Raw genomic sequence first — 25,375 nt, 5'->3', positions numbered from 1 at the left:
TCTGTTATTCCTCCTCTCTGTTATTCATCCTCTCTCTGTTATTCATCCTCTCTCTGTTATTCATCCTCTCTCTGTTATTCCTCCTCTCTCTGTTATTCCTCCTCTCTCTGTTATTCCTCCTCTCTGTTATTCATCCTCTCTCTGTTATTCATCCTCTCTCTGTTATTCCTCCTCTCTGTTATTCCTCCTCTCTGTTATTCATCCTCCTCTCTGTTATTCATCCTCTCTCTGTTATTCCTCCTCTCTCTGTTATTCCTCCTCTCTCTGTTATTCCTCCTCTCTGTTATTCATCCTCTCTCTGTTATTCATCCTCTCTCTGTTATTCCTCCTCTCTGTTATTCCTCCTCTCTGTTATTCATCCTCTCTCTGTTATTCATCCTGTCTCTGTTATTCCTCCTCTCTGTTATTCCTCCTCTCTGTTAAGACAATAATAAATCAGAGCTCTGTTCCCTGTGAGGTGGTGGTACTGTGCCCGTGCGTCCCAAATGGCACCCTATTCCCTACATAGTGCACTACCATTTGTCCTGGTCAAAAGTAGTGCGCTAAATCGGGAAAAAGGTGCCATTTGGGGCGGATACTTTGTCTGTGTCTCGATTGCATGGGGCAGGTAATAACAGCATGGATGCTGTGAAGGTAATTCATTAACTATGACCCTGCAAGACTTTTTAAGTGCATCATCAAAAATGATGGTGGATCCTGAGCAGCAGCAGTGTGTGTGTGTGTGCGTGTGTGTATGTTTGAGTGTGTGTGTGTTTGTGGGTGTGTGTGTGTGTGAGACACCCTGTCTGCTCCCTGTGTGTGATGGCAGTATGATAATGTATGTATGCACTCACTAACTGTAAGTCGCTCTGGATAAGAGCGTCTGATAAATGACTAAAAATGTAAAATGTAATGGCTGGACTCAGGGCAGGGCCTCCTTCTCCAGGCAGCGCTGACAACCATCACAAGAGAATACAGGTGGCTTGCGATAATATTCACCCCCCCTTGGCATTTGTCCTATTTTGTTGCCTTACAACCTGAAATTACAATGGATTTTGGGGGGGGTTGTATCATTTGATTTATACAACATGCCTACCACTTTGAAGATGCAAAATATTTTTTCTTGTGAAACAAACAAGAAATAAGACCAAAAAATCTGAAAACTTGAGCGTGCATAACTATTCACCCCCCCAAAGTCAATACTTTGTAGAGCCACCTTTTGCAGCAATTACAGCTGCAAGTCTCTTGGCGTATGTCTCTATAAGCTTGGCACATCTAGCCACTGGGATTTTGGCCCATTATTCAAGGCAAAACTGCTCCAGCTCCTTCAAGTTGGATGGGTTCCGCTGGTGTACAGCAATCTTTAAGTCATATTTACACTTTAGTCATTTAGCAGACGCTCTTATCCAGAGCGACTTACAGTTAGTGAGTGCATACATTATCATACTGGCCCCCTGTGGGATTCGAATAAACAACCCTGGCGTTGCAAGCGCCGTGCTCTACCAACTGCGCTACAGGAGGCTATTATCACAGATTCTAAATTGGATTGAGGTCTGGGCTTTGACTAGGCCATTCCAAGACATTTAAATGTTTCCCCTTAAACCACTCGTGTTGCTTTAGCAGTATGCTTACAGTGAGGGAAAAAAGTATTTGATCCCCTGCTGATTTTGTACTTTTGCCCACTGACAAAGAAATGATCAGTCTATAATTTTAATGGTAGGTTTATTTGAACAGTGAGAGACAGAATAACAACAACAAAAATCCAGAAAAATGCATGTCAAAACTGTTATAAATTGATTTGCATTTTAATGAGGGAAATAAGTATTTGACCCCCTCTCAATCAAAAAGATTTCTGGCTCCCAGGTGTATTTTATACAGGTAACGACCTGAGATTAGGAGCACATTCTTAAAGGGAGTGCTCCTAATCTCAGTTTGTTACCTGTATAAAAGACACCTGTCCACAGAAGCAATCAATCAATCAAATTCCAAACTCTCCACCATGGCCAAGACCAAAGAGCTCTCCAAGGATGTCAGGGACAAGATTGTAGACCTACACAAGGCTGGAATGGGCTACAAGACCATCGCCAAGCAGCTTGGTGAGAAGGTGACAACAGTTGGTGCGATTATTCGCAAATGGAAGAAACACAAAATAACTGTCAATCTCCCTCGGCCTGGGGGGAGTTGCAATGATCATGAGAGCGGTGAGGAATCAGCCCAGAACTACACGGGAGGATCTTGTCAATGATCTCAAGGCAGCTGGGACAGTAATCACCAAGAAAACAATTGGTAACACACTACGCCGTGAAGGACTGAAATCCTGCAGCGCCCGCAAGGTCCCGCTGCTCAAGAAAGCACATATACAGGGCCGTCTGAAGTTTGCCAATGAACATCTGAATGATTCAGAGGAGAACTGGGTGAAAGTGTTGTGGTCAGATGAGACCAAAATGGAGCTCTTTGGCATCAACTCAACTCGCCGTGTTTGGAGGAGAAGGAATGCTGCCTATGACCCCAAGAACACCATCCCCACCGTCAAACATGGAGGTGGAAACATTATGCTTTGGGGGTGTTTTTCTGCTAAGGGGACAGGACAACTTCACCGCATCAAAGGGACGATGGACGGGGCCATGTACCGTCAAATCTTGGGTGAGAACCTCCTTCCCTCAGCCAGGGCATTGAAATGGGTCGTGGATAGGTATTCCAGCATGACAATGACCCAAAACACATGGCCAAGGCAACAAAGGAGAGGCTCAAGAAGAAGAACATTAAGGTCCTGGAGTGGCCTAGCCAGTCTCCAGACCTTAATCCCATAGAAAATCTGTGGAGGGAGCTGAAGGTTCGAGTTGCCAAACGTCAGCCTCGAAACCTTAATGACTTGGAGAAGATCTGCAAAGAGGAGTGGAACAAAATCCCTCCTGAGATGTGTGCAAACCTGGTGGCCAACTACAAGAAATGCCTGACCTCTGCGATTGCCAACAAGGGTTTTGCCACCAAGTACTAAGTCATATTTTGCAGAGGGGTCAAATACTTATTTCCCTCATTAAAATGCAAATCAATTTATAACAGTTTTGACATGCATTTTTCTGGATTTTTGTTGTTGTTATTCTGTCTCTCACTGTTCAAATAAACCTACCATTAAAATTATAGACTGGTCATGTCTTTGTCAGTGGGCAAACGTACAAAATCAGCAGGGGATCAAATACTTTTTTCCCTCACTGTAGGGTCATTGTCCTGCTGGAAGACTGTCTCAAATCTCTGGAAGACTGAAACAGGTTTCCCTCAAGAATTTCCCTGTATTTAGCGCCATCCATCATTCCTTCAATTCTGACCAGTTTCCCAGTCCCTGCCGATGAAAAGCCACCACCATGCTTCACTGTGGGGATGGTGTTCTCGAGGTGATGAGAGGTGTTGGGTTTGCGCCAGACATAGCGTTTTCCTTGATGGCCAAAAAGCGCAATTTTAGTCTCATCTGACCAGAGTACCTTCTTCCATATGTTTGGGGAGTCTCCCACATGCCTTTTGGTCAACACTAAACGTGTTTGCTTATTTTGTTCTTTAAGCTTGTTTCTGGCCACTCTTCCGTAAAGCCCAGCTCTGTGGAGTGTACGGCTTAAAGTGGTCCTATGGACAAATACTCCAATCTCCGCTGTGTTTCACAGTATTATTTCAACCTCATAGTGTGGAAATATATATATATATAAACAGAAGTATCTGAAAATTGATCGCAAGAAGCCCAAACTGATAAACTATATATATAGCAGTATGTGCACACCCCTTCAAATTAGTGGATTCAGCTATTTCAGCCACACCCGCTGCTGACAGGTGTATAAAATCGAGCACAATCTCCATAGACAAACATTGGCAGGAGAATGGCCCGTACTGAAGAGCCCAGTGACTTTCAATGTGGCACCATCATAGGATGCCACCTTTACAACAACTCAGTTCGTAAAATTTCTGCCCTGCTAGAGCCGGTCAACTGTAAGTGCTGCTATTGTGAAGTGGAAACGGCTCAGCCGAGAAGTGATAGGCCGCACAAGCTCACAGAATGGGACTGCTGAAGCGCGTAGCGCGTAAAAATCGTCTGTCCTCGGTTGCAACACTACTACTGAGTTCCAAACTGCCTCTGGAAGCAACGTCAGTACAAGAACTGTTCGTTGGGAGCTTAAAGAAATGGGTTTCCATGGCAGAGCAGCAGCACACAAGCCTAAGATCACCATGCGCAATGCCAAGCGTTGGCTGGAGTGCTGTGAAGCTCGCCGGTTTGGCGGATGCCAGGAGAACGCTACCTGTCCGAATGCATAGTGCCAACTGTAAAGTTTGGTGGAGAAAGAATAATGGTCTAGGACTGTTTTTCATGGCCCCTTAGTTCCAGTGAAGGGAAATTTTAATGCTACAGCATACAATGACATTCTAGATAATTCTGTGCTTCCAACGTTGTGGCAACAGTTTGGGGAAGGTCCTTTCCTGTTTCTGCATGACAACATCCCTGTGCACAAAGTGAGGTCCATACAGAAATGGTTTATCGAGATAGGTGTGGAAGAACTTGACTGGCCCGCACAGAGCCCTGACCTCAACTCCATCATCGAATACCTTTGGGATGAATTGGAACGCCGACTGCGAGCCTGGCCTAATCTCCCAACATCATTGCCCGACCTCACTAATGCTCTTGTGGCTGAATGGAAGCAAGTCCTCGCAGCAATGTTCCAACATCTAGTGGAAAGCCTTCCCAGAAGAGTGGAGGCTGTTATAGCAGCAAAGGGGGGGACCAACTCCATATTAATGCCCATGATTTTGGAATGAGATGTTCGACGAGCAGGTGTCCACATACTTTTGGTAATGTAGTGTGTATATATATAGTGCATTCGGCACAGCGGTCTAAGGCACTGCATCTCAGCGGTCTAAGGCACTGCATCTCAGTGCTTGAGGCGTCACTACAGACCCCCCTGGTTCGATTCCAGGCTGCATCACATCCGGCCGTGATTGGGAGTCCCATAGGGCGGCGCACAATTGGCCCAGCATCGTCCGGGGCCGTTGTAGTATTCATTTGCATATTTCCGTTAGGGAATGCCTAGTCTGTGAAGTGCGCGTGTGCAATAACTCAATTCGACTTTGCACTCCTAAACAACAAACTTTTTTGAAACTTTGGCAAAGGGTAAAGTCTACTAAACTTCATCCACTCTGTTCGTAACAGATTCAAGTTTTGGGAACAGAAAACTGTATTGAGATCAACTGTTTCATCGATGAGAAAATGTGCAGAACTGCCGGCCACTGGGCTTCCTCTCACTACCATATTTGATAGCGAGTGGAAATGCCAAGCGGATGCTTTACATTTATACAAGCATTGAAATATCTGTGTCATTGTTCTATCTGTGTTGCTGTCTTGTTGACAACATAACCGAGCGGCGCAGAGTTCGATTTGAGATGGACGCTCCTCCCTCACCGCTTTTGCCCGGTCACGTCGCTGGTCATGGACCGGTGCCCCGCAGTTTATTATAATCGAATTGTCACCCGATACAGAACCAATCAGTCAATATAATCGAGAACAATCATCAGAAAATCACGCGATATGAATCAGACAGTGGGGCGCCGCCTGACCCACTAGTTGGTCAGAAGGTTCAAATCAACGTTTTATATCGTAATTTCCGAGTAGGCAAAAAGCATCAACCACCGCTGTTATTACACCCCGTATACGTTGGTGGCGGTAATGATCATTTTTATTATGCTGTAACAGAAACTAGAAGATCTTCTGACGTCATTTCCCTTCGTCAAAGGTACTTCATTTAAAAAAAGTGTTTTTACCCCGCTAATATGACCCATTGTAGGGAAGAACATGTCTTGAGTGCAATTCGATGTGAATATATAATCCATTTAAAAGGATTTGCAATCTTGCATTAGCGGTCTTTTCGACTTAAATTTCCCGGGAACTGTGGCATGGTGTCATTTCCTGTTTTCGGTGCTAGGCTGAGTGTCCTGTCACTGTCTTAAATATCAATATTATTCCCAAGGTGTGCAATAGTACACTTTCTCGCATGGATTTAAACTCTCTCTAGCCAATGCTTACACCATTCATATAACCAGGAACCAATATCCAAAGTGGGTACTTAGAAAGACTCATTTCATATGATATGCCTACATTTAAAATGCATATGATGAGGAACTTTGGAGGCACTATAGGCAGAGCAAGATGTGATTGGGCCTACAATGACCAAAACAGGTTGAGAACCACTGGACTAGGCAAGTATTAGATTGTACGTTAGAACAATTCCAACAATAATCATCCATTAGCTGTAAGTCGCTCTGGATAAGAGCGTCTGCTAAATGACTAAATTTAAAAAAAAAAATTTTTTAAATTAGCCAAGATGCCCAAAATAGTCCGGTCCCATGCTTGTTGAAGCCCAAAGATGTGTCGTCATCTGTCATTTCAGACTACTTTCAAATCAAATCAAATCAAATCAAATGTTATTGGTCACATGCGCCGAATACAACAGGTGCAGACATTACAGTGAAATGCTTACTTACAGCCCTTAACCAACAGTGCATTTATTTTAAACAAAAAAAGTAAAAATAAAAATAAAACAACAACAAAAAAAGTGTTGAGAAAAAAAAGAGCATAAGTAAAATAAAGTGACAGTAGGGAGGCGATATATACAGGGGGGTACCGTTGCAGAGTCAATGTGCGGGGGCACAGGCTAGTTGAGGTAGTTGAGGTAATATGTACATGTGGGTAGAGTTAAAGTGACTATGCATAAATAATTAACAGAGTAGCAGCAGCGTAAAAAGGATGGGGTGGGGGGGCAGTGCAAATAGTCCGGGTAGCCATGATTAGCTGTTCAGGAGTCTTATGGCTTAGGGGTAGAAGCTGTTGAGAAGTCTTTTGGACCTAGACTTGGCACTCCGGTACCGCTTGCCGTGCGGTAGCAGAGAGAACAGTCTATGACTAGGGTGGCTGGAGTCTTTGACAATTTTGAGGGCCTTCCTCTGACACCGCCTGGTATAGAGGTCCTGGATGGCAGGAAGCTTGGCCCCAGTGATGTACTGGGCCGTACGTACTACCCTCTGTAGTGCCTTGCGGTCCGAGGCCAAGCAGTTGCCATACCAGGCGGTGATGCAACCAGTCAGGATGCTCTCGATGGTGCAGCTGTAGAATTTTTTGAGGATCTGAGGACCCATGCCAAATCTTTTCAGTCTCCTGAGGGGGAATAGGCTTTGTCGTGCCCTCTTCACGACTGTCTTGGTGTGTTTGGACCATGATAGTTCGTTGGTGATGTGGACACCAAGGAACTTGAAGCTCTCAACCTGTTCCACTACAGCCCCGTCGATGAGAATGGGGGCGTGCTCAGTCCTCTTTTTTTTCCTGTACTCCACAATCATCTCCTTTGTCTTGGTCACGTTGAGGGAGAGGTTGTTGTCCTGGCACCACACGGCCAGATCTCTGACCTCCTCCCTATAGGCTGTCTCATCGTTGTCGGTGATCAGGCCTACCACTGTTGTGTTGTCGGCAAACTTAATGATGGTGTTGGAGTCGTGCCTGGCCATGCAGTCATGGGTGAACAGAGAGTACAGGAGGGGACTGAGCACGCACCCCTGAGGGGCCCCCGTGTTGAGGATCAGTGTGGCAGATGTGTTGTTACCTACCCTTACCACCTGGGGGCGGCCCGTCAGGAAGTCCAGGATCCAGTTGCAGAGGGAGGTGTTTAGTCCCAGGATCCTTAGCTTTGTGATGAGCTTAGAGGGCACTATGGTGTTGAATGCTGAGCTGTAGTCAATGAATAGCATTCTCACGTAGGTGTTCCTCTTGTCCAGGTGGGAAAGGGCAGTGTGGAGTGCAATAGAGATTGCATCATCTGTGGATCTGTTGGGGCGGTATGCAAATTGGAGTGGGTCTAGGGTTTCTGGGATAATGCTGTTGATGTGAGCCATGACCAGCCTTTCAAAGCACTTCATGGCTACAGACGTCAGTGCTACGGGTCGGTAGTCATTTAGGCAGGTTATCTTAGAGTCCTTGGGCACGGGGACTATGGTGGTCTGCTTGAAACATGTTGGTATTACAGACTCAGTCAGGGACATGTTGAAAATGTCAGTGAAGACACTTGCCAGTTGGTAAGCACATGCTCAGAGTACACGTCCTGGTAATCCGTCTGGCCCTGCGGCCTTGTGAATGTTGACCTGCTTAAAAGTCTTACTCACATCGGCTACGGAGAGCGTGATCACATAGTCATCCGGAACAGCTGGTGCTCTCATACATGCTTCAGTGTTGCTTGCCTCGAAGCGAGCATAGAAGTGGTTTAGCTCGTCTGGTAGGCTTGTGTCACTGGGCAGCTCGCGGCTGTGCTTCCCTTTGTAGTCTGTAATAGTTTTCAAGCCCTGCCACATCCGACGAGCGTCAGAGCCAGTGTAGTACGATTCAATCTTAGTCCTGTATTGACTCTTTGCCTGTTTGATGGTTCGTCGGAGGTCATAGCGGGATTTCTTATAAGCGTCCGGGTTAGAGTCCCGTTCCTTGAAAGCGGCAGCTCTACCCTTTAGCTCAGTGCGGATGTTTCCTGTAATCCATGGCTTCTGGTTGGGGTATGTACGTACGGTCACTGTGGGGACGACATCATCGATGCACTTATTGATGAAGCCAGTGACTGATGTGGTGTACTCCTCAATGCTGTCTGAAGAATCCCGGAACATGTTCCAGTCTGTGCTAGCAAAACAGTCCTGTAGCGTAGCATCTTTGTCATCTGACCACTTTTTTATTAACCGAGTCACTGGTGCTTCCTGCTTTAGTTTTTGTCCATGCGAAACTTCCTGCCCATTACTGTCTTTAGATTCCCTATAAGAAAATAATTTAGTCAAAGCAAGGTAACTCCACTAGTCATGCATTATGATACAGTAAATAATTACGTGTCCTATGTATCAGATCATTTAAATGAAATTCATATTATATCTTCATTTAAAATAAATCAAACTTAGTTGTCATTGTCTTGTTTTTCTTTACAGGTGCCATCTTTTAGAAGAAAAAGAGCCACGCTGGTTTACAGAGACCTGACTAGAGGCAGGCTGGTTTACAGAGACCTGACTAGAGGCAGGCTGGTTTACAGAGACCTGACTAGAGGCAGGCTGGTCTACAGAGACCTGACTAGAGGCAGGCTGGTCTACAGAGACCTGACTAGAGGCAGGCTGGTCTACAGAGACCTGACTAGAGGCAGGCTGGTTTACAGAGACCTGACTAGAGGCAGGCTGGTTTACAGAGGCATGACTAGAGGCAGGCTGGTCTACAGAGCCCTGACTAGAGGCAGGCTGGTCTACAGAGACCTGACTAGAGGCACGCTGGTTTACAGATGCATAACTAGAGGCAGGCTGGTTTACAGAGACCTAACTAGAGGCAGGCTGGTTTACAGAGACCTGCTAGAGGCAGGCTGGTTTACAGAGACCTGACTAGAGGCAGGCTGGTTTACAGAGACCTGACTAGAGGCAGGCTGGTTTACAGAGACCTGACTAGAGGTAGGCTGGTCTACAGAGACCTGACTAGAGACAGCCTGGTTTACAGAGACCTGACTAGAGGCAGGCTGGTTTACAGAGACCTGTCTAGAGGCAGGCTGGTTTACAGAGGCATGACTAGAGGCAGGCTGGTCTACAGAGACCTGACTAGAGGCAGGCTGGTCTACAGAGACCTGACTAGAGGCACGCTGGTTTACAGAGGCATGACTAGAGGCAGGCTGGTTTACAGAGACCTGACTAGAGGCAGGCTGGTTTACAGAGACCTGACTAGAGGCAGGCTGGTTTACAGAGACCTGTCTAGAGGCAGGCTGATTTACAGAGGCATGACTAGAGGCAGGCTGGTCTACAGAGACCTGACTAGAGGCAGGCTGGTCTACAGAGACCTGACTAGAGGCAGGCTGGTTTACAGAGACCTGACTAGAGGCAGGCTGGTTTACAGAGACCTGACTAGAGGCACGCTGGTTTACAGAGACCTGACTAGAGGCAGGCTGGTTTACAGAGACCTGACTAGAGGCAGGCTGGTTTACAGATGCATGATAGCATGTACACCCCTGCCATCAATTTGGATCGGTGAGAAAGTATCTCTGTTCAGTTCCGTTGAACTTAATTTAACCAGGATAGTCCACTCAGTAACAATTGTCACTACTCTGTAGGGAGTACTGGGAGAACAGAGCCGGTTTCCTCTGCAGCAGAAGTTGTGCCCAGCTGCAGTGATGCACCTCCTCCACCAGCATCAAAAAACGGAAGGCAGCGGATGTTGAGGCCTGGAAGGGGTTGATGGAGCTACTCCACACGCCTGCAGTGGAGCTGGAATGTCCTCCACCCAACGCCATCTGCAGTGTGTGTAGAGTTTTGGAGGAGGCTGAGCTATGGCGCTGTGGGGATTGTGGCTCAGATCAATATTTCTGTGCCACCTGTGCTGTGAGAACACACAGCACTCCCAACATTGTCCACCAGTTGGAGTTATGGAAGGTAATGTATTTTGTCTTATGTCAGAGAGGCGCAGTGCTAGCTGTGCCACTAGAGATCCTGGTTCGAATCCAGGCTCTGTCGTAGCCAGCCGCGACCGACCGGGAGACCCATGGGGCGGCACACAATTGGCCCAGCGTCGTCCAGGGTAGGGGAGGGAATGGCCGGCAGGGATGTAGCTCAGTTGGTAGAGCATGGCGTTTGCAACGCCAGGGTTGTGGGTTCGATTCCCACGAGGGGCCAGTATGAAAAAATATATATAATGTATGCACCTACTAACTGTAAGTCGCTCTGGATAAGAGCGTCTGCTAAATGACTAAAATGTCAAATGTAAAAATGTTATGTCAACAAACCTGTCAACTTCTGGCTAAAAAAAATTGCTTCCCAGTTAAAAATGTTTATAATGTACATTCAGTTCAGGTTCTATAAAAGTTATAGTTCCCTGCAGCGGTAAGGTAAACGTGGCTAAATCTGTCATGCCAAGCACAGTTGATTTTGAGTTTTCTAACAACTTGTGCAATGAAATATCCCCCTGATAATGTAGTGTCACATCTGCAGCTACTGTAGTCTGTTCTACAACAACTTTGCGTCCGTCTGTCTGTCTCGTCTTAGTCAGGGCAGTTCATCCCACGTGTCCCGGTGGGCCTACGATGGGAGTGTAGGAGACAAGATGACCATGACTGTCACAGCCAGTACAACCGTCTTCTGACAGTTGTTGACGTTAGAGGTAGGCCTTATATCAAAGTTGGAAACTAAGACATCTGGCTCTTTTACCATCTTGCGAACTGCATCAGAGCGTCAAGTGTAGCAGCACCAATGCTCAGAGACAGTTTCTCCCTCCAAGACATAAGACTGTTGATGAAAACTGAACTGACTCTTTGCTGCTATGGCAACTACTGTAGTGTACTTAATATACTGTAGTTATCTACTTATTTCATTGTATTGTGCACACTACGCTGTATTCCTGCGCAAATGACAACTTTGACTTTGATTTTCATTTAATCTAGTTTACCACAACCCTGTTCACTCTGTTGTTATGATGAAAATATGGTGTCATTTCGAAAGTTCACAAGAGACACCAACATCGGATGTAATGTTTAGCAATGCAATCTAAGAAACGGAATGTCCTCAGTTTAGGAAGACCTCATGACGTCTGGAACCTGTCACCCTAATATGCCAAAGACTCTGGCCTGCCACCCCCCCCCCCCCCCCCCCCCCCCATCTGCCGCAAACAGCAATTTCAGTGGACCTCCTGCGCCAGTTTGCAGCCCCGCAGCTGGAGTGTGGGGTGTCTTTGAGGGGAATTACCTTTCCATAAATTCAATGCATGCTAAAAAGGTAGTTATTGTATTTTAAATTAGAAATCAAACCATACATGTAAGTGTTTTTTTACTATGAGGATTATTTGTTGTTGTTGTTCTATCTTCCAGACAGTTGAGCTCTAAATGAGTCATTTGAGGTGTTCAAACACTGGCAGTTTGAACGAGAGACTGTCAGCAAGTTCACCTCTGTCCACAGGTAAGTCAATAATAACAATTAAGGAACAAACTATAACGTCTCAGTAAGCTAGGATTCTTATTTGCATTCAGTGTTGTTCATAATTTATAAGGGGAAATATTTCCAACCGCAGTTGTCTTTCTTATATATATTCTATCATTGCCTTGCCAAACAGTAGTAATGTTATGCGGCAATACCATTGCAAGCCTCTCAAAAACCCAACCCTTCGTCCAAGTCGTGGGAGGCGGAAACAGGTAAAGTATGGGGTTGCCAGACAGGGCAAAGTTTTGTGGGTGGCTTTCCCACCCAAGCCGCTACGGAAGCCTGCTTGGATCCACAACATAACGGGGCTCTGGTAAAGCTAGGACCAATCATCTGCTTAGTGGATACTACCGATTTACAGATACATTCACGAAGAAAGTACAGCATAAATGACCTATGTTTCCCAAGGAGCACAAGGGTTTAAGAAATACCCTTGCAAATGTCCATTCCCTGTATCCCTAATAATTTTGTATAATTAATTATTAATTATTTGCAATATTATTTTAAAGGAAAATGGTCATCAAATTATTGCAGCTGATGCCCTATTTGGGCTTCCCAGAAAAAGATAGTCTGGGACCAGCATTGAGGGTCCCAAACATGCTGGGCGGTTCTTTTGTGATCAAGACAAAATGGACTGCTTTGTAGGAGGAGCATCAGACACACCAACTGAGGTACAGTTGAAGTCGAAAGTTTACCTACACTTAGGTTGGAGTCATTAAAACTCGTTTTTCAACCACTCCACACATTTCTTGTTAACAAACTATAGTTTTGGCAAGTCGGTTAGGACATCTACTTTGTGCATGACACAAGTAATTTTTCCAACAATTGTTCACAGACAGATTATTTCACTTATAATTCACTGTATCACAATTCCAGTGGGTCAGAAGTTTACATACACTAAGTTGACTGTGCCTTTAAACAGCTTGGGAAATTCCAGAAAATGATGTCATGGCTTTAGAAGCTTCTGATAGGCTAAATGATATCATTTCAGTCAATTGGAGGTGTACCTCTGGATGTATTTCAAGGCCTACCTTCAAACTCAGTGCCTCTTTGCTTGACATCATGGGAAAATCAAAAGAAATCAGCCAAGACCTCAGAAAAAAAGTTGTAGATCTCCACAAGTCTGGCTCATCCTTGGGAGCAATTTCCAAACGGTACCACGTTCATCTGTACAAACAATAGTATGCAAGTATAAACACCATGGGACCACGCAGCCGTCATACCACTCAGGAAGGAGATGCGTTCTGTCTCCTAGAGATGAACATACTTTGGTGCGAAAAGTGCAAATCAATCCCAGAACAACAGCACCTTCACCTTGTGAAGATGCTGGAGGAAACAGGTACAAAAGTATCTATATCCACAGTAAAACAAGTCCTACATCGACATAACCTGAAAGGCCGCTCAGCAAGGAAGGAGCCACTGCTCCAAAACCGCCATAAAAAAGCCAGACTACGGTTTGCAACTGCACATGGGGACAAAGATCGTACTTTTTGGAGAAATGTCCTCTGGTCTGATGAAACAAAAATAGAACTGTTTGGCCATAATGACCATCGTTATGTTTGGAGGAAAAAGGGGGACGCTTGCAAGCCGAAGAACACCATCCCAACCGTGAAGCACGGGGGTGGCAGCATCATGCTGTGGGGGTGCTTTGCTGCAGGAGGGACTGGTGCACTTCACAAAATAGATGGCATCATGAGGAAGGAAAATTCAACATCTCAAGACATCAGTCAGGAAGTTAAAGCTTAGTCGCAAATGGGTCTTCAAAATGGACAATGACCCCAAGCATACTTCCAAAGTTGTGGCAAAATGGCTTAAGGACAACAAAGTCAAGGTATTGGAGTGGCCATCACAAAGCCCTGACCTCAATCCTATAGAACATTTGTGGGCAGAACTGAAAAAGCGTGTGCGAGCAAGGAGGCCTACAAACCTGACTCAGTTACACCAGCTCTGTCAGGAGGAATGGGCCAGAATTCACCCAATTTATTGGCAATTCTGGCCCATTTGGCAATGCTACCAAATACTAATTGAGTGTATGTAAACTTCTGACCCACTGGGAATGTGATGAAATAAATAAAAGCTGAAATAAATCATTCTCTCTACTATTATTCCGACATTTCACATTCTTAAACTAAAGTGGTGATCCTAACTAATTTCTACTAGGATTAAATGTCAGGAATTGTGAAAAACTGAGTTTAAATCATTTACATTACATTTTAGTCATTTAGCAGACGCTCTTATCCAGAGCGACTTACAGGAGCAATTAGGGTTAAGTGCCTTGCTCAAGGGCACATCGACAGATTTTTCACCTAGTCGGCTTGGGGATTAGAACCAGCGACCTTTCGGTTACTGGCACAACGCTCTTAACCACTAAGCTACCTGCCGCCCCATAAATGTATTTGGCTAAGGTGTATGTAAATCTAAGGTACAGGTGTATGTAAACTTCCGACTTCAACTGTATACTGGATTTTGAAGAATGGGATGTATTTTCACTAGCCCTCGTCTGTGTGACGTGTGTTTGTGCGTATAACCAACAGCTGGACTAATGTTGGAGAAGTTTAAAGGTTTGATTGAAATCAGGAGAAGCCATTTATCCTTGGTGACTCTACCATTGGACTATTCTGTCTATTATTTTATTTTTTTGAAGTTGAACAGATTGGATGAAACATTACTTTTTAGTCATTTAGCAGACGCTCTTATCCAGAGCGACTTACAGTTAGTGAGTGCATACATTCTTTTTCATACTGGCCCCCCCGTGGGAATCGAACCCACAACCCTGGCGTTGCAAACGCTCTACCAACTGAGCTACACGGGGCCTAGTGCTTAGAGAATGTTACTTTTTTCACTTCATTTTACAGGGGTTCCCGGGATTTCATGCCGGGGTTGCGCTGCGATCCAAACCCAATGCAGGCACCAAACATCACAATGTTTCTTCACTATGACATTGTATGCCAGCTGAAGCCTCATTTACAGGTAAAATTGATAGATCAATCTATGTTAGCCGTTATAATACATTAGATAATGTATTTAATATTTAACCACCATCCTGTAGGAAGAGATTGATGAATCGCTTGATACAGTTTTATGAATGGCTTGAAACTATTTGCTCCATACCTGCTTTGTAATCATAAGTCATATTTTACACAAAAATGCACATAATAACTGCTCCTAAATGATTTAGACATTTAGAAAAACAGTCCTGATCTGACACCACATTTGCAGCGCCAGCCTTTCATGCCTCTGCTCATCATACCGACTGTCAGGTAATTAATGCATTTTTTTCTTTATCATTTATTCTGTTAAACACCAATTCTTTGTAGTTGCACAGTTGCCCTAACAATATTAAGAAACGTCTAGTTGTAATTTGTCCTAGTCCCTTAATTAATCACCATCACCCATTGTAATGCTCATTATGGTTTCTGATTGTACTTTACATTTCAGGTCACTGACGGTAGCAGGTATGTGTATGGTAGTGGGGCTTGCTGACAGAGAACAGACGGAGAGGTTCTGGTCCTACCTTGGAAAATTTGGGAAGATCACAAAAGAGGTGACATCACCTCACGGTGTTGACGCCCTCACTGATGCCCTCCTCTGCTACGCAGCCAGGGTCAGGGGTCAGGGAGAAGGTGTAAAGGTAGAACTGGAAATCAGTTAAGTATTGAGACGACCCGTTGTTCAGGATTGTGTTGATACCATTTTGCAACAACAACAAAAAAACGCTGATGTATTTTTAAACAATCTATGAAATGTATGTTCACCTTCATATGCTGTAGCACCAGCAATACAACTCCGTCGGCAGAAGGTCCTGAAGGAGGAAGCCGAGGCAAAGGAGGAGTTGATGGTGCTGCTAAACAGCATTCCAGGTTAGATTCCATGTGTTTTGCTCATAATTTTTGTTAATATGTAATTATCCTTTTCTACTCATTCAATCAGATGAATTGGAAGCAGGGGCTTCAGTAACTGGAGTCGAGGCTTTCTCCTACAGAGCTCCTCTTTATGGAAGGGTCTGCCGATGTGAGAGAATCCGACTCAGTCTAGACCGAAGACTTTCCTCTTCTGTCAGTCCTATGATTTGAGTGTAGTCTGGCCCATGGGTGGGAAGGTGAACAGAAAGGTACGAGCCCCCCCACAACACACCCCACCCATAAACCTTGACTTCCTTAAACCTGAAAGCCATCTGACCCTAGAGTCTTGAAATGTTTTGCAGCCTCTATAGCTATTATGGTCTTTACCTGACCCTGCTGGTCATCTATGAATATTGGAATGTGTTGTTGTGTGTGCTCTATCCTGTTGTGATTATCCATCAGTCTGACAAGCATGCACACGTGTATTGTGCTCCTGCCTCTGCATTGCTCTTTGGGGTTTCAGGCAGGGTATCTGTAAAGCACTTTGTGATGCTGTTTTACAACTGCTCATGTAAAAAGGGCTTTATAAAATACACTTGATTGATTTGATGATGAATTCCTCGCTGTGGTTTCGCTGACAATTTGATATTTTAGTAAAATTCCTAATAAGATATTTTTCACTAACTTGTGAGCATTGCACGTGTAGAACTCAGCACAACTGCCAGTGTGGTTGATTTTGTTGTGCAATATATTTAATTAGGCCCTTGAATATGTTGTAGGCAGCACACAGTCGGACGTGGAAGTTTGGACCCCGTCAGATAAAGGAGGACGTTGTTCCTTACCTGGCAGGAGAGAGATACGTGGAAACTCTCGCAGAGCGACATCGAGTCGCGTAAGTAGTTGCTACATCTCTGACCTAAGGTTTAATCCCATCTCTAAACGCCCCTTTCTGTCTGCCTTAGCCCTACCAGTCATGACTGCCACGTTCCCATACCCTGCTGTGTCCTGGTCCCACAATCTCCTGGATCTCCATAGCTACTCCCTGTTACTTTATACTCTTGTCACCAACTCCTGCTGCCGCCTGCCCCTTTTTCACTACATATCCCAGAAACATATCCCCCTCCCCTGCTTAATCTATTCTACATGAAGTCTTCTGACCTGTGTGCCAAACATTTCACGCTGCATAATCCACTCTACACTCAAATCTACACCCAAATGGGTTTTGCCTTCGTAAACTGGTTAGTTTTAAGTTGAGATGCTTTCATACTGTTATATTTTCGCTTATATATTTGGATAATATTTTCTAGGTCTGTCATGATGTCCCCGTTAATCACCGATGGTAGGAACGCTCAGTTGACTAGTCAGCTTGAAAAGTAAATAGCTTCTTTAGGATGTTGTCTCCATCATATTTGTCCCCTTGTATTGGGGCTGGTCAATATAGGTTTAAAACCTTTTAACATAAATGTTCACGTTTCAGCCTGGAGAAAAGGTTGAAGGCCACGGAGAAGAGAAACCGGATTGTACGCTGGCCTCTTCAACACTGTGCAGCAATTTTGGAAAGTCTGCAGACTAAGAAGACAAAACGGTCTGCTGGCCACAATCCATAGGCTTGTCCTGGAGCACTCTTTCTATTGTGGCCTGGTCAGAAAGTATTCAGGTACTGCAGCCAATTCAGTGTTGTTGAAAACCTGCATCACACCCTGGCATATCACTGCTGTTTTTATCTAAGTCTCATTCACCCAGGTGCTTTGAACTATATGAAAGATTTTCTATAAAACTTTCAAGATTTTCTTAAAATTGTGGTTCAGATGGACAAACCGTTGCTGTGCGTCTCTCCATAAAAATCAAGCGGACATCGGAGAGAATAAAACAGCAGATCAACGCCTACAATGGAAGGAACAAGTCACCTCAATTCCCGCCAAAGACTGGAGTATGTGGATGTTCTCCAGCAAGACCATCCAGTCTGGTCCCAGGTGTCCGACAGCTTGGGGGACAGTCTGCTCCGGGCTTGGGGGACAGTCTGCTCCGGGCTTGGGGGACAGTCTGCTCCGGGCTTGGGGGACAGTCTGCTCCGGGCTTGGGGGACAGTCTGCTCCGGGCTTGGGGGACAGTCTGCTCCGCCCAAACTGTTCACGGGGGGGTGGCGCGTGATCTCATTTGCTTTGAGGTCAAACATGCATCAAATGTTCCACTATAATTTAATTATAAAATGAATCCATTTTTTTAAATGTTATTAAAGATAATTTGCTTGCAATGCCAAGGCCAATCTAAAAAATGCTAATAATGACAGAGAAATGTAAAAGCGGTAATTCCCCGGAAAAAAGTAGTGCACGTCAATGACCCCGCGCTCAATCAGTTTCAGCTAGCAGCTCGTTGTTCCTGCAGTCAGAGCATCACTAGTTTATGAATAAAACAAAATCTAAGAAACGTAAAAGTGCTGATGACTAATCATCAAAACAGAAAGTAAGGCTATATCTCAACTTCGGTTTTATTGAAGGACAGGACAGGACTCGGCCAGAATGGGTCATTTGTGGCGAGAAGCTAGCCAATGACAGTATGAAGCCAAGCAAAATGCAACGACACCAGGAAACAAAACACCACGAGACTGTTGGTGAAGGTCAGGATTTTTTTGAGAGGAAGAAGCAGTTGGCACCATCAAAAAGATCCACAGACATCAGAAAAGCATTTGAAAGAGCAGGCAGAGATTTACACAGAGCCACGGAGACGTCATTTGAGTGTTCGCTATTAATTGCCAAAGCTAAAATGCCACACAATATTGGAGAGCAGCTAATAAAACCCACCTGCCTGAAAACTGTAGAGAGGCTGTGTGGCCCACAGGTGGTGGATAAAGTGAGAACCGTCCCACTCTCTGACAACACTGTCAAAGACAGAATTGATAAAATGGCTGGAGTGGCGCAGTGGTCTAAGGCGCTACATCGCAGTGCTAGCTGTGCCACTAGAGATCCTGGACCAGTGGTCTAAGGCACTGCATCACAGTGCTAGCTGTGCCACTAGAGATCCTGGACCAGTGGTCTAAGGCACTGCATCACAGTGCTAGCTGTGCCACTAGAGATCCTGGACCAGTGGTCTAAGGCACTGCATCACAGTGCTAGCTGTGCCACTAGAGATCCTGGACCAGTGGTCTAAGGCACTGCATCACAGTGCTAGCTGTGCCACTAGAGATCCTGGACCAGTGGTCTAAGGCACTGCATCACAGTGCTAGCTGTGCCACTAGAGATCCTGGTTGAAGTCCAGGCTCTGTCGCAGCCGGCTGCGACCGGGAGACCCATGGGCGGCGCACGATTGGTCCAGCGTCGTCCAAGGTAGGGGAGGGTTTGGCCGGCAGGGATGTGGGTTCGTTTCCCACAGGGGGCCAGTATGAAAAAAAAAAAAAAAACATGCATTCACTAACTGTAAGTCGCTCTGGATAAGAGCGTCTGCTAAATGACTAAAATGTAAAATTGTCAAAACCAGCTGCACGAGAAGCTTAGGAACGTTCCCTTTGCCATTCAGTTGGATGAAACAACAACAGACGAATCGGTGCTCATCGTTTATGTGCAATATATTGACGGAGACGATGACTTGAAACAAGACATTCTTATGTCTACCAATCTAGCCACAACAACAACAGGCCAATATATTTTTTATAGCTATGGACTCATATCTCTCGTCCAAAAATCTGCCCTACGAGAATATTGTTGCATGCTGCACTGATGGGGCTGCAGCGTTGATGGGCAAAAATAAGGGATTTAACAGCCGATTTGAAGGACTAACTGTAAGTGGCTCTGGATAAGAGCGTCTGCTAAATGACTAAAATGTAAATGTAAATGTAAGGAAAAAGCCCCGGGGTGCGCAATCTTCCACTGTATGCTACATCACCAAGCATTGGCCAGTAAAAAACTTTCGGAAGACTTTAGTAACACACTGGCAACTGTTGTTTTGCTTGTTGAAGAGGCCCTTGCTTCTCTTGGGCAGTGTGAGGCCGAGCCAACACACTTTCACCTGGGTGCCTCTGTGATGCTCCGAAATAAAATGCAGAACATATTAAAGCTCCAGCAACCATTTTCGATGTTGGCTGGTGATGGCTCGGTCAGCACAGATGTAAAGGAGGACGGTGAATCGGAGGAGAGTGAATCGGAGGACGGTGAATCGGAGGACAGTGATTCAGAAGACGAAAGTGGTTGAGGAATGAATGTCTGTCTGTGTGAGTTCTATAGGGACAAACTATACACTGAGTACTCCAAACATTAGGAACACCTTCCTAATATTGAGTTGCAGACCCCCCCCCCCCCCCCCCCCCCCTCCCCTTTGCCCTCAGAACAGCCTCAATTCGTCGGGGCATGGACTCTACAACGTGTCGAAAGCGTTCCACAGGGATACTGGCCCATGTTGACTCCAATGCTTCCCACAGTTGTGTCAAGTTGGCTGGATGTCCTTTGGTTGGTGGACCATTCTTGATACACGTGAAACTGTTGAGTGTGAAAAACCCAGCAGCGTTGCAGTTCTGGACTCAAACCGGTGCGCCTGGAACCTACTACCATACCCCGTTCAAAGGCACTTCAATCTTTTGTCTTGCCCATTCACCCTCTGAATGGCACACATACACAATCCATGTCTGGATTGTGGTCCTCTGTAGCTCAGCTGGTAGAGCACGGCGCTTGTAACGCCAAGGTAGTGGGTTCGATCCCCGGGGCTACCAATACACAAAAATTTATGCACGCATGACTGTAAGTCGCTTTGGATAAAAGCGTCTGCTAAATGGCATATTATTATTATTATTATTATGTCTCAATTGTCTCAAGGCTTAGAAATCCTTCTTTAACCAGTCTCCTCCCCTTCATCTACACTGATTGAAGTGGATTTAACAAGTGACATCAATAAGGGATCATAGCTTTCACCTGGATTCACCTGGTCAGTCAACTGAACGTCATGGAAAGAGCAGGGCCAAGAGTCACAAAACCTTTTGTGAATTTATTTCTTAACTGCCTATTTTTCCTTAACTATAGACTTATGAAGAAAGTTAAGTGAAGTTGCTATTCCTCTAAAAGGTTATTGGAAATGTTCTTGCGCTATTTCTTATGTTTCTCCTGAAGCAAAATTTTTAGAAGAAATTATATTCTTGAAAAGAAAGTTTTTGGATTTGTTCTTAATTCCAAGATAGCTAAAACCTTGTCTTAAACTCTGGTCAGTGAGATAATAAGATCATGAAAGCAATTGAACATGTTTAATTCACTAACAAACTTAATCTCAAAGTTTCAGTATTGATTATTTTAAACCATTAAATCTTAAGATATTGTTGAGGAATTGCACTTACAAACTATCTTATTAAGTTATTTTTTTTTTCTTAAGAAGCTTCTTAAGTTTTTCCGTAAGAAGTGTTTTGTGAATCTGGGCCCAGGTGTTCATAATGTTTTGTACACTGTGTACATGTAAACTAGACATTTTACTTTTGGTATGCACTATACAATTAGTTTTACTAGTTATCAGTTTTGAGCTAATTGATTAAGCTATATTTAGTATGTATTTTAACAAATGACAAGAAAATCATATCAAAAGTTATGTGAGTAATGCATTGTGAAAAGCAGATACTTAGATGTAATATGTATGCCAATTGTAGGATTGATTTGGTGCAGTGAACAAGTGACTTTGTGAATAGGTTTGTCACACTCAGTCAATTGAAAATGTACCTGAAAATGTACTTGTTTTGAAACATGTCACATTTTGATGATCTGTTGATTTATTTTACATTTACATTTTAGTCATTTAGCAGACGCTCTTATCCAGAGCGACTTACAGTTAGTGAGTGAATACAATTTTTTTTTCTTTTTTATACTATGTGCTAATAGTTGTGAAAATGTACCACATAGTTGTAAAAATTGCACCAGCGATTGGAAAAGACCAGTAATAAAACATCCTACTACAGTATAACTTGTCTCTCTGTTTGCCTAAATTAATGTTTACAGTGTAACACTTTATTTTGATAGTCTGCAGAGCATCTACAGATGGACTATCATTAACATTCCAACTAATTATCTACTAACCCTTATTCTAAACCTAACCCTAACCCTTATTCTAAACCTAACCCTAACCCTTATTCTAAACCTAACCCTAACCCTTATTCTAAACCGAACCCTAACCCTTATTCTAAACCTAACTCTAACCCTTATTCTAAACCTAACCCTAACCCTTATTCTAAACCTAACCCTAACCCTTATTCTAAACCTAACCCTAACCCTTATTCTAAACCTAACCCTAACCCTTATTCTAAACCTAACCCTAACCCTTATTCTAAACCTAACCCTAACCCTTATTCTAAACCTAACCCTAACCCTTATTCTAAACCTAACACTAACCCTTATTCTAAACCTAACTCTAACCCTTATTCTAAACCTAACCCTAACCCTTATTCTAAACCTAACCCTAACCCTTATTCTAAACCTAACTCTAACCCTTATTCTAAACCTAACCCTAACCCTTATTCTAAACCTAACCCTAACCCTTATTCTAAACCTAACTCTAACCCTTATTCTAAACCTAACCCTAACCCTTATTCTAAACCTAACCCTAACCCTTATTCTAAACCTAACCCTAACCCTTATTCTAAACCTAACTCTAACCCTTATTCTAAACCTAACCCTAACCCTTATTCTAAACCTAACCGTAGCAAGCAGTTGCTTATCGACACAGTTTATTAACAGTATGATTATCTGTAGATGGAAAATCCAGACTATCCAAATAAATGTGACCCAGTGTATCGATGACGATCATTTAATGAATCGAAAATACACGTAACCCATTCCGGCAGTGCACTGTAAAGTACACCATAGATTTCAATTGTGGCTCGTTCCATTGTGCCACATGATTTGATCATATAGCTTTTAGTACCCTATCATAATAATACAAGTCATACCAACCTTTAAAGGTTTGATTTAGACCCTCTGTCTGACCCTATGGTGTGGATCATTGTCATGTTAATTGATATACTGTCTATGCTTCAGTAAAAATTAACACCATGGTTGCAATTAAACTTTAAAAAGGTAGTTTATAAATGTGAAGAATGTGTTTGTTTTGGGTCCACGCCCGTGAGTTATCCAACCTTATGTAAATTAGACACTAGGATTTTCTTTCAAATAACTGGTCAGGGCATAGTTCCATTCAGCTTCAGGCAACTTTGATGTAAGGCTTGTAGTGACAACTTCTCTCAATCACGCCCAACCAGTGCAGTTCAGTGTTGCTTATCCAATGTTCACTAGATCTATCAATGTAATTACACCCAACACAATGTTGAATAAAAACATTTTTAATTAAAAAAACAATTCATTGTGGCTAAGTAATAATGGAGTTCATTGCAACTGCAAGGATTTCTGTGTATGTCTGGAAGAAAAGAAATACAGAGACACAATTACAAAGTGATAAATTGTAAGGTAATAAAGTATGTTCTCCATAATCAAAGACAAAATACAGGTTGACTTGTTGGCTACATTCACAGTACATTTTGAAAATGTTTTTAATATAGTGTGTGCACTGAAACACCTCATTCATTACGTAGTGTGGTAAATGAGTTTCCACACATTTACCCAATTCCTAATTCTGAACCGACTCTTTCTATGCCAGCAAAGATTCTGGTCAATGACTACATTTACTGTTTAATATTTTACTATTTTATCATGCAGTACACATTTGCTGTGCAGAGTCAGGTGCAGTGCTGTTGTTTATCTGGAATTTAGTATTGAACTAAGCCAAGCATCATTCATAACATACAATTACACTGAGTTCACAAAACATTAGGAACACCTTCCTAGTATTGCTTTGCACCACCCCCCTTTCTCCCTCAGAACAGCCTCAATTCGTCGGGCCATGGACTCTACAAGATGTCGAAAGCGTTCCACAGGGATGCTGGCTCATGGTGACTCCAATGCTTCCCACAGTTGTGTCAAGTTGGCTGGATGTCCTTTGGGTGGTGGACCATTCTTGATACACACGGGAAACTGTTGAGCATAAAAATCCCAGCTGTGTTGCAGCTCTTGACACACTCAAACTGGTTTGCCTGGCACCTACTACCATACCCCGTTCAAAGGCACTTAAATAATTTGTCTTGCCCATTCACCCTCTGAATGGCACACATACACAATCCATGTCTCAATTGTCTCCAGGCTTAGAAATTATTATTTAACCTGCCTCCTCCCCTTCATCTACACTGATTGAAGTGGATTTAACAAGTGACATCAATAAGGGGTCATAGCCTTCACCTGGATTCACCTGGTCAGTCTGTGTAATGGAAAGAGCAGGTGTTCTTAATGTTTTGTATACTCAGTGTACATGCATATATTATTACCAACCTCTTGGGAATTAGACACAGGTCCTGGTGCAGCCCAACCTCCTGCCTCAGCCTAACCTCCAGCTCCTGCCTCAGCCCAACCTCCTGCCTCAGCCCAACCTCCTGCCTCAGCCCAACCTCCAGCTCCAGCCTCAGCCCAACCTCCTGCCTCAGCCCAACCTCCTGCCTCAGCCCAACCTCCTGCCTCAGCCCAACCTCCAGCTCCAGCCTCAGCCCAACCTCCTGCCTCAGCCCAACCTCCTGCCTCAGCCCAACCTCCAGCTCCAGCCTCAGCCCAACCTCCTGCCTCAGCCCAACCTCCAGCTCCAGCCTCAGCCCAACCTCCTGCCTCAGCCCAACCTCCTGTCTCAGCCCAACCTCCTGTCTCAGCCCAACCTCCTGCCTCAGCCCAACCTCCTGCCTCAGCCCAACCTCCTGTCTCAGCCCAACCTCCACCTCCTGTCTCAGCCCAACCTCCTGCCTCAGCCCAACCTCCTGTCTCAGCCCAACCTCCAGCTCCAGCCTCAGCCCAAAATCCTGCCTCAGCCCAACCTCCTGCCTCAGCCCAACATCCTGCCTCAGCCCAACCTCCTGCCTCAGCCCAACCTCCAGCCTCAGCCCAACATCCTGCCTCAGCCCAACCTCCTGCCTCAGCCCAACCTCCTGTCTCAGCCCAACCTCCAGCTCCAGCCTCAGCACAACATCCTGCCTCAGCCCAAACTCCTGTCTCAGCCCAACCTCCTGTCTCAGCCCAACCTCCAGCTCCAGCCTCAGCCCAACCTCCTGTCTCAGCCCAACCTCCTGCCTCAGCCCAACCTCCTGCCTCAGCCCAACCTCCTGTCTCAGCCCAACCTCCTGTCTCAGCCCAACCTCCAGCTCCAGCCTCAGCCCAACCTCCTGCCTCAGCCCAACCTCCAGCTCCAGCCTCAGCCCAACCTCCTGCCTCAGCCCAACCTCCTGTCTCAGCCCAACCTCCTGCCTCAGCCCAACCTCCTGCCTCAGCCCAACCTCCTGCCTCAGCCCAACCTCCAGCTCCAGCCTCAGCCCAACATCCTGCCTCAGCCCAACCTCCTGCTCCAGCCTCAGCCCAACCTCCTGTCTCAGCCCAACCTCCTGTCTCAGCCCAACCTCCTGCCTCAGCCCAACCTCCAGCTCCAGCCTCAGCCCAACATCCTGCCTCAGCCCAACCTCCTGTCTCAGCCCAACCTCCAGCTCCAGCCTCAGCCCAACATCCTGCCTCAGCCCA

At 44.9% G+C, this 25,375-nt stretch overlaps 2 long non-coding RNA genes across 5 annotated transcripts; both read left to right on the top strand.

Annotated features, from left to right (window-relative positions):
- The first annotated feature begins 5,149 nt into the window (after window positions 1-5,149).
- On the top strand, window positions 5,150-11,619 carry LOC311117287. The gene is made up of 3 exons (XR_014611585.1): window positions 5,150-6,210; window positions 8,962-10,434; window positions 11,569-11,619. It is a non-coding gene; the product is annotated as an uncharacterized lncRNA (long non-coding RNA).
- Window positions 11,620-11,638: 19 nt separating this feature from the next.
- On the top strand, window positions 11,639-20,084 carry LOC311117286. 4 transcript variants are annotated; one of them, XR_014611582.1, is made up of 8 exons: window positions 11,639-11,769; window positions 11,862-11,949; window positions 12,480-12,641; window positions 14,826-14,940; window positions 15,149-15,230; window positions 15,409-16,081; window positions 16,592-16,704; window positions 17,290-20,084. It is a non-coding gene; the product is annotated as an uncharacterized lncRNA (long non-coding RNA). The 4 variants fall into 4 exon arrangements; XR_014611583.1 differs by having other exon boundaries at window positions 11,862-12,641; window positions 15,409-15,830; window positions 15,953-16,081; XR_014611581.1 differs by lacking the exon at window positions 12,480-12,641.
- Window positions 20,085-25,375: the final 5,291 nt, after the last annotated feature.

Source organism: Coregonus lavaretus (assembly GCF_964263955.1).
Source record: "Coregonus lavaretus genome assembly, contig: HAP1_SCAFFOLD_1713, whole genome shotgun sequence".
Taxonomy (NCBI): Eukaryota; Metazoa; Chordata; class Actinopteri; order Salmoniformes; family Salmonidae; genus Coregonus; species Coregonus lavaretus.
Note: the sequence above shows the minus strand (reverse complement) of the source record. Positions and strands in the feature narration are given on the sequence as shown.